Source organism: Panicum virgatum, chromosome 1N, assembly GCF_016808335.1.
Source record: "Panicum virgatum strain AP13 chromosome 1N, P.virgatum_v5, whole genome shotgun sequence".
Taxonomy (NCBI): domain Eukaryota; kingdom Viridiplantae; phylum Streptophyta; class Magnoliopsida; order Poales; family Poaceae; genus Panicum; species Panicum virgatum.
This window is the reverse complement of record NC_053145.1, coordinates 35,198,938-35,215,417: the sequence shown is the minus strand read 5'-3', so window position 1 is coordinate 35,215,417 and position 16,480 is coordinate 35,198,938. Positions and strand designations below refer to the sequence as shown.

At 48.7% G+C, this 16,480-nt stretch overlaps 1 non-coding gene across 1 annotated transcript; it reads left to right on the top strand.

The window, feature by feature from the left end:
* Window positions 1–1,496: 1,496 nt before the first annotated feature.
* LOC120657913 lies at window positions 1,497–1,605 on the top strand. Its single transcript, XR_005668443.1, has one exon. It is a non-coding gene; the product is annotated as a small nucleolar RNA R71 (small nucleolar RNA).
* Window positions 1,606–16,480: the final 14,875 nt, after the last annotated feature.

The window sequence follows — 16,480 nt, the reverse complement described above, 5'->3', positions numbered from 1 at the left end:
CAAATTTACCTTTGGCAAGGGCGCGTCATTTAAAGGCCGATGTGCATGACTTTTCTCCATCGTTCTTACCATTCATCGGCTCATCCTGGAGAACTGGATGAGGCCGAACTCTCGACCTTCCGCCACACCTTCTTTTCCTTCTTCTTTCTTTTAGGTGCGGAGGGTCGTTGTTCTGACTGGGGTTCTGGTGCCCCCCAGAGTGCTTGCCCTTCACTGTCTTGTTGGATCATGAAGCACTGCTCTTCCTTCTTCTTGAACCAGAAAAACATATCCTCCCTTCTGACACGAAAACATATTTCTCCCTTTCCGACATCGATCCTTGCCTTGGCAGACCTTAAAAAAGGACGCCCAAGTACGAGGTCGACTCCAAGGTCGCCCTCCATATCCATTACCACAAAGTCGGCAAGAACGAAGGAGTCTCGTACTCGTACGAAAACGTGTTCGGCTATCCCTTCGTGATACCGAATGGTTGAATCTGCAAGCTATACAAGCATAGTTGTTGGGGGAAAGAGCAGAATATTCAAGTGCTTCATATATTACCTTGGGCATTATATTCACGCTTGCCCCCAGATCGCATAGGCATCGCTCGAAGTGTTTGATGTAGATCGAGCAGCTGATCATGGGGACCCCTGGATCCTCTTGCACCGCTGCCACCATGCCATCCCAAACGTCGTTCCTTGGGGGATAGTACCTACCTGCATGGTTACTGCATGGTGGCCTCCGGAACGAGTTACCCCGTCCGGTAGACACCATGCTGACATTTTCAACGGGAGACTCGGGTTGCCCCGGGATCTTCCCGCTCTCAACAGTAGGTAACGAAACAACAATTTGTGCAAGCTGGGTTTCGATCATTTTGTTGAAACTTAACTAGTTTTTAAGAGTTAAAGACAAAGTTTCAAGCTTGACATTTAAACTTTCCAGGGATTTGTCATTGTCCAAGAGCTTTTTATTTATATTTTCGTTGATTTTAACTTGGCAAAGAACAAGTTCTCTCAAGGGAGGTTGGTTTGAATTGAAATTCGAATTATAAGAAGGATTGTAGTTATTACCTCCCTGAAAAGGTGGACGTGGCTGGTTCCACCCCTGGCCTCCTTGTTGTGGACGGTACCCGTTGTTGTTGTTGTTGAGGTAGGCGCAGTCTTCACGGGTTTCGGGGCAGTCATTCCCCGAGTGTCCATCATTACCACAGACTTCGCACGTGAAGTGCGAACCCATGGCGTAAATGGGAGCATGGATCAGTTGTTTGCTCCCTTCCTCCATCTTCTTGATTAGGAGGTCCAGCTTCGCAGCAATCATATCCATCTCTTTGACGGTATGCATGCCTTTGGTGCGGGGTTGGAGTCGTCCACCCCTGATTAGAGACCATCTTCTCGACCAATGCTTTGGATTTGGCTATGGTCAGGTCGAGGAAGGCTCCTCCAGCAGCGGCATCAATATTGGCTCGAGATGTCATTGTGAGCCCGTTGTAGAAGTTTTGTAGGACGAGCCACTCATCCATGCCGTGATGAGGACATGCCAGGATGTATTCCTGCAGCCTCTCCCAAGCTTCTGGGATGGATTCCATCCCCGTCTGCTGGAAACTTGAAATTTTCCCACGCAGGGCATTTGTTTTGCCCAGCGGGAAGAATTTTGCGAGGAACATCTTGGAGCATTTGGCCCAGGTGTCGATGTCCTTTTCTTTATAAAACCACTGTTTTGCCTTCCCCAAGAGGGAAAAAGGAAACAGACAAAGCTTGACAACGTCGGCGCGACACCCCGTATGACAACGGTGTCGCAGAGCTCTAGAAAGTTCTGCAAATGTGCATTTGCGTCCTCGTTCGGCTTGCCACATAATGGGCTAGCCTGCACCATGTTGATGAGGCTTGATTTGTGTAACACCCGGTTTATAAAAGGACATAAACTGAGCAATCATATACGTGCCAGGATCAAGTCACACGTATACACAACAGAATGAACAGTATGTCACAGCACATATCACGTAAAAGATATAATAAAGCGAGTACGAATGTTATTTATTATAATAATGACAAAATGTCTGATACAGAGTATGCCGAAGAGTAAAACATATACGATAACTCTCGTCGGAAGCTGAGCAGGGTGCCATAGGGACGTCGACTGGGAGACGAATGCCTAGAAGTCCTCGTACTCCTGGTAGCTCTGGGTGAACTCCCTCGCGTCGGCAGGAACTGAGCAGCGGTAGAGTATCCCCAAAAGAACAAGAGGAAAAAGTGTAGAGGAGGCAAGGGTGAGTACACAACTCGTACTCAACAAGTATAACACAAACTATGAGGCTCTAAAGTTGGCTGACTCAACTGCATTAGCTTTTAAGTCTTGTCAAAGTTTTATTACAGCTATTTACTACAAGTTGATGAATTACCATAACCCAATTACATAGTAATTAATCAGAATTAATTATGATACTATTGAGAACCAAACCAAACCAAGCCAACCGGGGAAACCCTCCTAACCAAAGGAAGATAACCCCACTAATCAAAAGGAGGATCTGGGCCGCTCATGACCGTGAGCACGGCTAGTATACCAATTTTACACTCTGCAGAGGTTGCAAATCTTTAACCACAAGTCGTGAGCTATGCTAGTTGTTCATCACACTTCTGTAGGTGAGATGACTAGCAAACTCACTACGAGGCCGTTACAAAGGACCACGTTGGTATGGGGTAACCGCTAAGGATTCAGGCAATGCAATGATGGGGCCCACCTCGAGGGGGTACAAGATAACACAGACCAAGCCTCGTAGCACATGGACCATTGAAGCTCGACCCCCCTCTTGCCCCGTCGGTTAGTTACTCCTGAACCAAAATGACCTAATTAGTAAGCCAAGACCGTCCCATTCCAGTCTTGTGGTAGCGCTGTTGTCCCAGGTTGTCTCTCTATGAACCGGTCCTTATGGAGAGTGGCCAACCCAGCACTAAGCACCGTGTTGGCCCCCTAAACCATGTTTCTAGAAAAACTCATTTTTACGAGACGTGAGCCCCTCAAACGGGCCACTCCCAGAATTAAGTTGCATATACCATTAATCAAATTAATTAAAAAGGACCATTATGTGTGAGAGCGCAGCAACCTAGCACAACTAACCAAAATGCAACCCAAGGGATATATAAAGGATATAAAGTGGCTAGGAAAGTCCTTATAGGCATACAGTATTAAAATGCAGTATGAAAATGTATTTAAAGGTGGTAGGTGGTGTTCATGTTATACTTGCCTTCCTCAAAGTTCTCCTGTTGCTCAAACTGCTTTGAAGACGGTGGCTACTCCGGGTACTGGTACTCCTCCGAAGGATCGACATCTACTCACGAAAACATGGCCAGAAACAAGGCAACAATATAAACATACATGCAAACAAAGTCTAACACTAAGAAACAGTACAACAATACATAAAAATAGCAAGCAAAACCAAGCTAGAACTATTCTACGTGTTACAACGATCGTGTGGACATAAAGAACGCCTAAAATGGAGCTAGAACGTGAAAACTAGGCCTAAAACAAGATCCAGAGACTTAACTGTAAGAAAAATAGAGTTTCTGGGGTTTTTCTGCAAAAACCAGGGACCTATACATAATTAACGGGTAGATCCACGGTCTAACTTGCAAAACTGCAGGGCTTGGACCGCGGGTTCTAAAACCAAGAAGCTCAGGGGGGTTCGTGCAAGATTTTGGGCTGAACTGCAAATACTTTTGAACTGCAGTGGACCGCTGGTTAATTCAAGGAAAACCCAGGGTCTCTTTAGCAAATGTGTTTGGCTGAAGCGGTACGCGTGGATATCGACCATCAGATCAGGATCTGGTGGCTCAGCTTTGATTGGATCCGAATCTAATCTTGCTCGTCGATCTGGGATCGCACGGGTGGAATCGATCCGTGCGCAGGGGCGGCGGCGCTCGCCCGCCGGCGGCTCTGTTCCATGGCGGCGCGGTTGAAGCTCACCGGAGTTCGCCGTAAATGGCCATCCGGGGGTCAAATCGACCGGAGTTTAGGTCAGGAAAGATCAGCACGTCACGCGTAAAACACCTGTGGGCTAAGCTGGGCTTGGGGGTGCTCTGGGTGGCGAGAGCGGTGACGGCGGTGGTTCTGCACAGCGGGAGTCGCCCGTGTGCGATGTTCCAATGTTCCAGGGGCTACGACCTACAAGATCTAGCGCCAAAAGGACAGGGGAGGTGTCACGGGTGCTCACCGAGGCATGGAACTGGTGGGGACGTGACCCAGATGTGCCGGCAGCGAGGTCGAGCGGGGGTTCGTGGGCGGCGCCCGCGGAGGGGGTGCTGCAGGGGTTCTCCGGCCTCTGGATCCTGTCATTTGTCGTGTGGAGTTCCTGCGGAGGTGCTATGGGGGTCAGGACGGGCCAAGGGCCACCGGCGGCGAGAAATCGAGGCAGCGCAGTGACTCACCAGCGGCGATGCGCGGGCACGATTCCGGCGATGTAGAGGCTTAGGGCCGGAGCTGAGGGCTCTGGAAGCTTTCGGAGGCTACGGCGGGGCTATTGCGGGGGTTGGCCGAGACTGGGAGGCGGCGGGTCGGTGTCTCCATGGCGGCGCGGTGAGCTCTGCGCGGCGGGGCGAGCGGGCGGTGGTGCTGGGGTTCGGTGACGGCTGTAGCATGGAGGATGAGGGCGCAGAGGGGCGCGGGGGCATTTAATGGAGGGTACCGGGGATATCGGCGTGCGTGCCCAAGATATCCGCGGCGGCAATCACAGTAGCGGAGAAACCGGATCACGGCAACGGCTCTGGCTCGATCCGTGTTCGTGTGGGGGAAGCTTCTAGAAAGGTTTGGGCGCGGGGTGGCTGACTGGTGCACCTGCAGAGGTGGGACGGCCCATGGGCAGGCGAGGCGAGGCGCGGGCGGCCGAGCGGAGCGGAGCAGAGGAAGCCGGTGCGGGGAAAAAGAAAGGAAAGGCGAGAAGAAGGCACTGACAAGTGGGCTTGCTTTGTCAGCGAGCTAAGACGAGGACACGGCGAGCGCGCGGTGCGGCGAACTGAGGCTGACGCACTGGGCCCGCCTGTTAGTTGGACGGAGGATGTCGCGCGCGGGCTGAACGGAGCTGGGTTGAGCAGGGACGCGGAAGGCGGGCCGGTCGCGTGGGAGCGGCCCAAGAAAAGGAGACCGCGGGCGGGAAGAAAGCTGGGCTGTGCAGTTTGCTGGGCTTCAGGGCGAGGGGGGAGCTGGGCTTCGGGGAAAGGAGAGAGGGATGGGCCACAGGAAAGTCTGGGTGCTGGGTTTGGGTTTCTTTCTTTTCTTTTCCTTTCTTCTTTTTCAAACAAACTCAAACCACACTCAAATCTAATTTAATTCAAACCAAATTTGAATACAAACCCTAAGCACTCAATAAATAAAACAATGCACCAGCATGAATGCACGAAAATTAGATTAAATGCAAGAATAAACATAATAAACCTTAGTAAATTAAATAAAGCCAATTAAATTTATTACTAAATGCTGAAATTTAAATTAGGGTGTTACAGACCCTACCCCCTTATAGGAATCTCGTCCCCGAGATTCAGCTGGACTGGCTAGCAAAGAGATCTGGATATGTAGCTCATCTTCTCGCTCCCATGTAGCCTCAGCATCACTGTGATGACTCCACTGAACTCTGCACATCTTGATGCACTTGTTCTGTGTAACCCTCTCTAATGTCTCCAGAATCTTCACCGGATGCTCAGTATAGGTCAGATCTTCCTGCACATCTAACCCATCTAGTGGTGCCTGCTCCTCGGGTACTCGCAGGCACTTCTTCAGCTGAGAAATATGGAAGACATCATGAACTCCGGAGAAGTTGGTAGGCAAATCCATGCGATAAGCGACTTCGCCTTTCCTCTCTAGCACCTTGAATGGACCAATATACCGAGGTGCTAACTTCCCCTTCACATTAAACCTGTGGATTCCTCTCATCGGGGACACCTTCAGATATACATAATCATCAACGCTAAAGGTCAGGTCCCTCCGTTTGCCATCTGCATAGCTCTTTTGCCAACTCTGTGCAATCCTCAGATTCTCCCGCACAGCCTGTACCATCTGCTCTGCATCTTCTATAATGTCAGGGCCAAAGAGCTGCTTTTCACCAATCTGATCCCAATACAGAGGAGTCCTGCACTTTCTGCCATACAATGCCTCAAAGGGGGACTTCTTCAGACTGGCCTCATAGCTGTTGTTATAGGAGAACTCAGCGTACGACAGGCACTTATCCCAACTAGTACCATACTGAATAGGACAAGCTCTCAGCATGTCCTCCAACACTTGGTTGGTTCTATCTGTCTGAGGATGATAGGCGGTACTGAAGCGCAGCTTCATATCCATCACATCATGGCTCTGCTCCCAGAACCGTGAAGTGAACTGAGATCCTCTGTCAGATATAATCTTCTTGGGCACACCATGCAAACAGACAATCCGGGAGATGTACAACTCTGCAAGTCTAGCACTGGAGTAAGTAGTGTTCACTGGAATGAAGTGAGCAACCTTCGTCAGATGATCCACTACTACCCATATGGAGTTGTACCCTTTCTGAGTACGAGGCAACCCAACAATGAAGTCCATAGTGATATCTTCCCATTTCCACTCTGGAATCTTCAATGGCTATAGCAAACCTGCTGGCCTCTGATGCTCACCCTTGACACGCTGACAGGTGTCACAAATAGCCACATACTCTGCCACTGAATGCTTCATCCCATACCACCAGAAGCGTTCCATGAGATCATAGTACATCTTGGTACTGCCCAGATGAATAGAGTAAGCTGTATCATGAGCCTCACTCAAAATCAACTTTCTGAGATCCTTCACATCTGGCACACAGATCTGGTTCTTGTACCACAAGGTACCCTGATCATCCTCTCTGAAATGAGGAGCCTTGCCTTTCTTGAGCAACTCATGGATCTCCTAAGCTTCTCATCTTCCTTCTGATGCTGCCGGATCTCTGCCTCTAGAGTGGGCACTGCCTCGAATGCTGCACTCGAAGTATGATGCAAGAAACCCAGACTCAACTGCTCAAACTCCTCGCATAACTCTGGAGGCATCTGGAAAGCAACGGCCATGTTGACATAGCTTCTTCTGCTCAGAGCATCTGCCACAACATTGGCCTTACCCGGATGATAGTGAATCTCCAGGTCAAAATCCTTGACCAGCTCTAACCATCTCCTCTATCACATGTTCAGCTCATTCTGCGTGAAAATATACTTGAGGCTCTTGTGATCAGTGTAGATATCACACTGCTGCCCATACAAGTAATGCCTCCAAATCTTCAGAGCATGCACAACTGCGGCTAACTCAAGATCATGAGTGGGATAGTTCAGCTCATGCCGACGTAAGTGCCGTGAAGCATAAGCAATCACTCTACCCTCCTGCATCAGAACACAACCAAGACCATCCTTTGAAGCATCACAGTACACCGTGAGCCTCTTGCTCTGGTCTGGCAGAGTAGGGACTGGCAACGTAGTCAACCTCTTTTTCAGCTCATCAAATGCCATCTGACGCTCATCAGTCCATATGAATGCTGCATTCTTCTCTAGCAAAGAAGTCAAAGGCTTCGCGATCTTGGAGAAATTCTCAATGAACCTCCGATAATATCCTGCTAAGCCCAAGAATGACCGGACTTCCTTCACCGTCTGCGGTGTCTCCCACTCGAGCACATCCTTCACCTTGCTCGGATCCATTGCAATACCTCCCTTGGAGATGATATGACCGAGGAATGGAACCTCGTCAATCCAGAACTCGCACTTGCTGAACTTAGCATACAGCTGATGCTCCCTCAATCTTTGCAGCACTAGCTTCAGATGAACTTCATGCTCTGCCTCTGACTTGGAAAAGATCAGAATATCATCAATGAAGATTACCACGAAGACATCCAGATAATCCATGAAAACCATGTTCACCAAGTGCATGAAGAAAGCCGGGGCATTAGTCAAGCCGAAGGACATGACCGTGTACTCATATAGCCCGTACTTGCAGGTGAATGCCATCTTCGGGATATCCTCAGGACGGATCCTCAGCTGAAAATAACCCGAACACAGATCAATCTTCGATAATACACGAGCACCTCGAAGTAGATCAAAAAGATCCTCAATACGGGGCAGTGGATGCTTGTTCTTGATGGTAACTGCGTTCAGATCCCGATAATCGACGCACATTCTCTTCGATCCATCCTTCTTATCTACTAGCAACAATGGAAAAACCCAAGGAGAAAAGCTGCGACGGATATAGCCCTTGGCTAGCAACTCATCAATAGTCTTCTTGACTTCCTCATGCTCTATAGGTGCCAGGCAAGAGATCAATAGAAAACTCAATGTCGCGTTCAGGCGGCATACCTGGCAAATCATCCGGGAAAACATCCGGGAATTTAGACACCACGCGAATACCATCCGTGGGTCTAGCCTCCATCTGATGAAGAAACCCCGAGGGCTCTGAAGAACTGACTGTCACCTCTTAGCCATCAGATGCTGACAAGTGAACTGCCCGCTGAGCACAATCAATTCTGACTCCCCACTTGGCAAGAGTATCCACTCCCAGAATCACATCAATACCCTTGGTGTCTAGCACCCTCAGATCAGCAGTGAACATTGCCCCCCTTATGGCTATACTAACTCGGGGGCAAATAATATGAGATCTCAACTCCCCTCTCGGTGAAGAGACTAGCAGACACTTCTTTAATGCAGTGGTAAAGAAACTATGCTGCTCAACATATGACTTGGTGATGAATGAATGAGTAGCACCAGTATCGAAAAGCACTGTAGCTGGATGGGAGTTGACCATGAACGTACCAATAACCACATTAGGGGCCTCGGCCGCTGACTCGGCCGTCACGTGGTTCACTCTGCCCTGTGCTGGCGCCCTGGGTTGAGCTGGGCGCCCCTGCTGTCCCGCCTGTGCCTTCCGGGGGCAAGAGTTGGCGTAGTGCCCCGGCTGGCCGTAGTGATAGCACGCGTGAGGAGGTGCTGGAGCCTACTGTCTGGTAGGAGGAGCTGCCTGCCGTGGAGCCTGAGGTGCTGGCAGAGCTGGTGGAGCAGCACGAGCCGGAGGTGCCGGTAACCTCGGCCCTGCCCTGCCTACTGCTGCTGCCGAGGCGGGTACTGCTGCGGCCGCTGCTGGTACTGCTGGGGCAGCCGGTACTGCTACTGCTGCTGGTACGGCTGGGGCGGCTGGAGGCGAGGACGGGTGTTGCTGCCGGAAGCAACGGGAGTGATCTTCCTTTTCTTGTCCTCCATCTCTCGGTGCTTGTGCTCCATGTTGAGCGCACTGTCAACCAGATGGTTGAAGTCGTCGAAGCGGAGGTTGAGCAGCGCGTACTGGATGTAGTCCTCGAGACCCTCCATGAAGTGCTCCTGCTTGTCGCGGTCATCCGCGACCTCGGCAGGGGCGTAGCGAGCGAGCTGAAGGAAGCGATCACGATACTCTGTGACCATCATAGTTCCCTGAAGTGAAAAGGACAGATGTATGATGAATGATTAGCTCATGCTTCAGAAAGATAGAACAAGGGGGATACTAGCTCAAAAGGAAATGGTGAAAGATTATATCTGAGTTTACCTGCTTAAGTGCAAGGAACTCCTTCTTCTTTGTCTTCATAACGCCCGCGGGGACGTTGTGGCTGCGGAACCGCTCCCGGAACTGGATCCAGATGAAAGCCTCGCGGTCCTGAACTCGGTGGGACTCCCACAAGTCCAAAGCTGCCCCTCGCAGCTGTCTTGCTGCGTACAAGACACGCTCTCGATCATCGCACTGGGCGATGTCCAGCTGTCGCTCCACTGCACGGAGCCAGTCGTCTGCCTGAAGTGGGTTAGACGTGTGGGAGAACGTCGGCGGGTGACCCCTCAGAAACTCCGCACGCCTGTCGCGGGGCTGCTGTGGTGGAGGTGGAGGCGGTGGCTGAGCGTGGACCTGCTGCAGTGCCTGAACGGTGTTGTTCAGGGTAGCCATCATCTGCATCTGAAGCTGGAAGAACTGCTCCGGAGTCAAGGGTGGAGGCATCGGCATCCCGGTACCCTAGTTGTTCTGCCCCTGCTGCTGGCCAGAACCGGAACCGGTGCCCCTGGTGTTCACCATCTGATTTGAACAAAAGATGTATGAGCAAAGATATTGCATAAATAATTTCAGATGGATATGATATCTATCTGCAAGGAAGACTTAAGCATAATAAAGTAGACAAGATAGAGTGCATGGTTTTAACCCCAACGTTCTAACGGAACGTCCAGTTCCGTTACATCTTTGCATGAACTCCTACACCGAACCCGAACGTCGGGGAGTACGCTAAATGCAACACCGCTGTTACGCCGGATGGACAGGGCTGTCACCACCTGCCGTCTACCCCAGTCACACCGTGGAGCACGGTCATATCCGAAGGATCCCGCATACCCAAGCACCACGCTCGTGTATGAAGTCACTACTCTAGTGCCCCCAGGTCTCCCACCCTTCGGATGGACGAGTAAAACACTAGAGCAAGCCCGAAAGCACAACAAACCTCTATCCGTACCCGGATCATCTAGCCTAACCAAGACCATAGCATAACTTATGAACGATCTAAGCATGGATTGATAAACTATCAAGATAGTAAAGCAACTATGGCAGAACTCTATATTATGAATAGAAGTCTGACAAGTTGGATACAAAGCCATACCAGGAGCTGAGGATTGCTCAATGACCCCGAGGACGACTTGCTCGCTAAAGAGAACTAGCCTAGCTCCACTACCTAGCTAAGAGAGCAAGAGAGAAGAGAGCCTTCTTGGATAGAATGGAATGAAGTGTGTGTGTTTTGAGAGGGGGAGGAGAGAGGCCCTATTTATACTACTTGGAGGTCGGTTCCCCGCCAACGCATATATGGAAGTTGATCAGGTGCCTTGGCTGTGACTCCTCCTCGAGATGCACCTGGACGCATTGCAGGCCAGGTTCGGCCGACCCTAGGTGTCGGCCGACCCCACCTGTCAGCCATTCGTGCTAATCCTTTGCTGGGTGGTTGATTCGTTGGATCTTATCCTTATCCTCTAGTGCATCTTGCGTGGAGCCCCCGTTTCCTCTGACATGTGGGCCCTCTTTGTAGGGGTGTGACGCCGGATGCGATATTCTGCGTAGTTATGTGGCGTCTGCTGCGCGTTTTCATCTTATTCCGCTCTTGCTCATCTTAAATGTACAAAACTCAAAAAGAACTGTGGAGCGAGGTTAGTGATACAAATATGTTAGTAAGGCATGTAGTTTTCCTTTATTATTGAGTATAGTTGACGGGTGGAAATGGCACTTAAGCACCGTCAACATGGGGCAAGGGAGCAAAACCCTTGTGTGGGCTCTTCAACGTGGACTAGGGGGGAACGTCAACTCCTCGATACCATGGGAAAAAATCCTGTTGTCTCTGTTAAATTCTAGCATTTAAATTGGCTTGTGTTTGATCTTGCTCTTAGTTGCTTGCTCCTTGACTGGTAACTCTCCATGCTAGTGTGCTTTATTAACTAGGTTGATTATTTGCTAGTGTGATCTTCACTAGGAAAAATGACCATGTTAGTGTGTTTTCCAACCTAGGTTCATGATACTAGTGTGCTCTAGTTGATAGGTTTCAAATTTGTCGATTGGGCAATACTTGTGCTAGCTTAAAGACTAGCTAGAAATTTGGAAATGTTCCAATGCAACCACTCCTTCTTGGGCCTCGATCCTTTCAATTAGTATCATAGCTTAGGCTCTCTTTGGTAGGATTAAAATCCTAGAGATGGCTCCGGGGAGTAGTAGACCCCCAAAGCTCAATGGGAGAAACTATAGCTATTGGAAAGCTCGCATGGCGGGTGTTGATGGTCACTAACAATTCATTTTGACCGTCAACTCCTGCACAAAACTCAACCATAATGTGAAATAAATGCTAGCATAGATTAATTTATTAACGAATTCCATAGATGTTGTTTGAAAATGTGTGCAGGTGATTTTCAACTAATTTTGCAGCAAAACGGTGTGGCATGATCCAAGACACGATGTTCTGACAAATCAGAGCGCGACATGTGTCATGACATGGATTAGAGGGCCCACCAGAGCAAGGAACCAACGTAACAGAAGACATTCCTCGTACGATTGACAAGTGAGCCCAAGACACAGCCCGTCAAGACAAGGCTGAGGTCGGTTGGCCTCACTGGGTGGCCGGCCGACCACCTAGTCGGTCGACGGCCCAGTGGGCCCCACCGCCTCAAGCCTACCATATGTTGTCTCACCATTGGATCACAAGGTCGGTTCACCGAGGCATAGCTATAGAAGAGGCCTCCCTCGGTTGTGACTCCCTCCTATAAATATAAGGGAGGGGGTGAAGAAATGCAACACACACCACACCCAACACATACCTCTTCTCTTCCTTTGGAGCTTGAAGATCTTCATCCTAAATGCTTTAGGCAGCCTAGAAGTGTAGGAGATTAGGAGGAGAGTGAGGAGGAGTCGGGGGAAGTGCCGGGTTTGTCGGCACTCTTCTCCGCTTGTACCTCGACGGATGCTTATTCGGTTATAAGTGTTCGAGACTTTCTTATTTAGAATTATAGTTTCGTTGCAAGTTATTTCTTCTGCCTTCTATTAAATTGAGTGTATGCTTAGAGTAGCATTTGATCCTAGCTTAAGGCTCCAGATATAGAAGGATAATCTTGGCCAGGGTTAGGATTAGTACAAAATAGTGTAGACGTGGTGTCTAGGCTAGACTTTACCACTCAGTTTTTCTATATTCCCACGGATTGAGAGGTAGCCGACAGGTGGTGACAGCCCTGTTCGAGCCCAAGTAACCCTCCACATTCGATTATAGGATAGAGCATTATTACCAGAGCAGCTGGCTTGTTTAAGCCAGGGGAACCCAGTAGCTCAAAGTACAAGACGAAGTTATCTCTTCTTCTAAGCATAGATTCTAGATCTTAGGAAGTCCTCTCTGTCCTATCCCTCTTACACAAGTGTGTGTCCATTGGATGAGCCTGAACCCATAGATAGTATACTCACGTTCCTCGGTGGATACGATACCCTGGAATACTCCTGGGTGAAAGCTACAGCAGTATCTGTGTGTTTGCGGATTTTATTCGTGACGTCACAAAGTACCAACAATCTTTCTGGCGCCGTTGCCGGGGAACGGTAGCTACATTATCTTCGGACTCAGTCGTCCTCATACCTTTTTCTTTTTCTTTACTTCTACCTCAACCCCCGTTATCCATGGAGCAGCTATCCCTTCAACAGCTCTCTTCACCCAAGAGCAAGTTCTATGAGCCAGCGCCTCCCACTGACCCAATTCTTTCTACCAGCTATGAACTCAGCTCAGGCTTTATAGCCTTAGTTCAGGAAAATTCCTTTTCAAGAAGGGATAGTGAAAATTCCAATCATCATCTGCGCGAATTTGAGCAAGTGTGTTCGTGCTTTAGGAGAAAGAAATCGTACCCCCGGAGTTCCCATTCAACATTGAGGATATATTCTACGACTTTGGGAACACCACACTACATCCCCTCCAGAAAAGGCCTCCAGTCCCTTTAGACCCACCAGGCGATCTTGATATGATTTTCCTTAAAGAGACCGTAAAGAGGGTAGCCGCTGTCATAAATAGTGAATGATTACAAGAAGGGGAAACTTCACCTGAAATAATTCAATTTCATGCCCCTTCCTTAACTATTCCTTGTTTCGTTGAGGGGATTGTAGTCATAGCCCTATATAACCCCACAGTTGGAGTAAACATCATTTCCACCACTTTTGCTTCCGATCACTTGAAAGGAAAATGCATTACTCCAACCATAAAGTACCTCAGAACTGGACCACGCTCCGTTATAATAGGGATCGGGGTTATACATGATGTGCCAGTGTGGCACATGGACTCGGAGATTTCCTTGGACTTTCATGTCTTCGAAGTCCAAGATTTCGACATCCTGATAGGGCACCCTGTAGAAATACTTTTCCTTGATGTTTCTACTCTAGGAAAGTTAAATGTCTCTCTTGGGGGAAGATCTTACACATTGCCTATCGGCCAATCAAAGAACTCCTTGGCCGAGCCAACCCCCCAGGAAGGACCATCCGAGGAAGTGTTGGCAGTCATGCCCGATGACACCTCTAAACCCTCCCTAGAATGAGATGCCGAACTTTTTATACAGGAGGAAGACGACCTAGAGGAAAACCTTGAACATCCCATTCATGAAAAGCCAACATGACCTCCAATAGAGCTAAAAACCCTTCCTGCTGGCCTGCTATATGCTTTCCTGAATGGTGACACAGAAACCCCCATCATCATTAATAACCACCTTTCCAACAAGGAGACAGCTAAGCTCTTAGCCGTTTTGGAAAAGCATAGACCTATCTTCGGGTATTCACTCGAGGACCTGAAGGGAATCAGTCCTGCCCTCAGCACTCATCGTATCCCTATAGATTCTTCTTGTACACCTTCTAGGGAGCCTCAATGTAGGCTAAACAATACGACGAGAGAGGTTGTTAAAAAACAGGTCCTTTAGCTCTTGCACGACGGGATCATCTATCCCGTGCCTCATAGTGAGTGGGTAAGCCCGGTCTAGGTTGCGCCCAAAAAGGGAGGCATGACGATCGTTGAGAATAGTAAGAACAAACTCATCCTTCAACGACCCATCACAGGGTGGAGAATTTGCATAGATATTCGGAAACTTAACTCGGCAACAAAGAAAGACCACTTTTCACTGCCCTTCATTGATTAAATGTTAGAGCGGGTGGCAAAGCATTCTTTCTTTTGTTTCCTTGACGGGTATTCCGGTTATCACCAAATTCCCATCCACCATGACGATCAGTGCAAGACCATGTTTACTTGCCCATATGGAACCTATGCCTATTGTAGGATGTCTTTTGGGCTCTGTAATGCTCCTGCATCCTTCCAACGATGCATGATGTCTATCTTTTTGGACATGATCGAGGAGATCATGGAGGTTTTCATGGATGATTTCTCCGTCTATGGAAAAAACTTTTGATCATTGTCTAGAAAATTTAGACAAGGCCTTGCAACGATGCCAAAAGAAGGACCTGGTTTTAAATTGGGAAAAATACCATTTCATGGTCTGTGAAGGCATCGTTCTAGGACACCTTGTGTCCGAAAGGGATATTGAGGTGGACAAACCTAAGACTGACGTCATAGAAAGGCTACCACCTCCTGTAAACATCAAAGGGATCCGTAGCTTCTTAGGTCATGTAGGGTTCTACTATCGCTTCATTATGGACTTCTCTCAGATTGCTAGGCCCCTCACAAACCTTTTGGCTAAGGATGCACCCTTTGAGTTCACCGATGAGTGCCTTAGAGCATTCGAAATCCTAAAAAAGGCATTCATCTCGGCCCCAATCATCCAACCCCCAGATTGGAGCCTGCCGTTCTCCAATCCCCTGATTGGAGCCTGCCATTCTCCAACCCCCTGATTGGAGCCTGCCGTTCTCCAATCAGAATGCGCAGCGTTGGAGGATTTTACCATAACTCTTCACACCGATCTCCAAAATTCACGATTCTTGATGCGTTGGAAAGAAGGCTTGATGGAGCTTTACAATATACAATTTTCTTTCATGGTACTTCTCTGAACATGGATGAAAATCTCATCACAACAGCAGAACTTTAGGGATGATGATGATCCGATCGTACGATTTTCTTTTTGGGCATACTTCATCACCTATGGCTTGGACAAAGAAATCTCCAAGAGACATTAGCCAAAATTGACACGGTGACATACCTTTTTCATCTTTACTTGTTTTGAGTGTGGGCTCGATAGTGGATGCTGGGCCACTAACAAAAGTTAGCACCTACCACTAAAGAGCGGGTCTTCACGTAGCAATCAACTTGCTTGAGTGAGATTGGACGTGTCAAAATACGGACGTTGAGAACTTCTCAATCGCTTTGTGTCTAGGGTTTTACCTGCATTCATGGACACAAACAAGAAACATAGGATATATGCAATAAAAAAATTAGGGTTAGTCCAAAAAGATAGATAGATATCCCTAGGGTTCGAGTTCCCGATCCCCGGCAACGGCGACAGAAAAGCTTGTTGACACTCCTTAGAGCCCCAATTTACGTACCGCAAGCGCACGGATCATGGTAGCTTTTCCCTTAGAGTACTCCCCCAAGGTTTATCAATCCGTGGATCGGAAGCGAACCGACTAGAGTTTACCATCTAATCTATCAAACATATCCTAAACATGAAGCAAAGATTGTATATAAACTAAACACTTGATAGATATGAATGAAGCATAAGTGTTCATCACACCCACAACCGTAGATGAGATAACACAACCAAGGAGCTAGGGCCTATCGTCTCTAGGTACAGTTCTAGTCAAAAAGGTGATCAAAACATAGATTGCATCTCAACTAAAGGTACACAAAATCATCTCTCAGAAAGGCGGCTCGCAAGCGGCCTACTTTCCCAAGGTCGCCGGTGCAAGGTGCGTGTTGACGCCTAAGGTTTCCCAAAGCTTTACCCCAAACACCCACCAAGTGCTCTTACTCGAAGCTCCTCCTCTTGGTGGCCGCGCCACGACTCCCATGATACTCGCCATCGATCCTATTCCACAT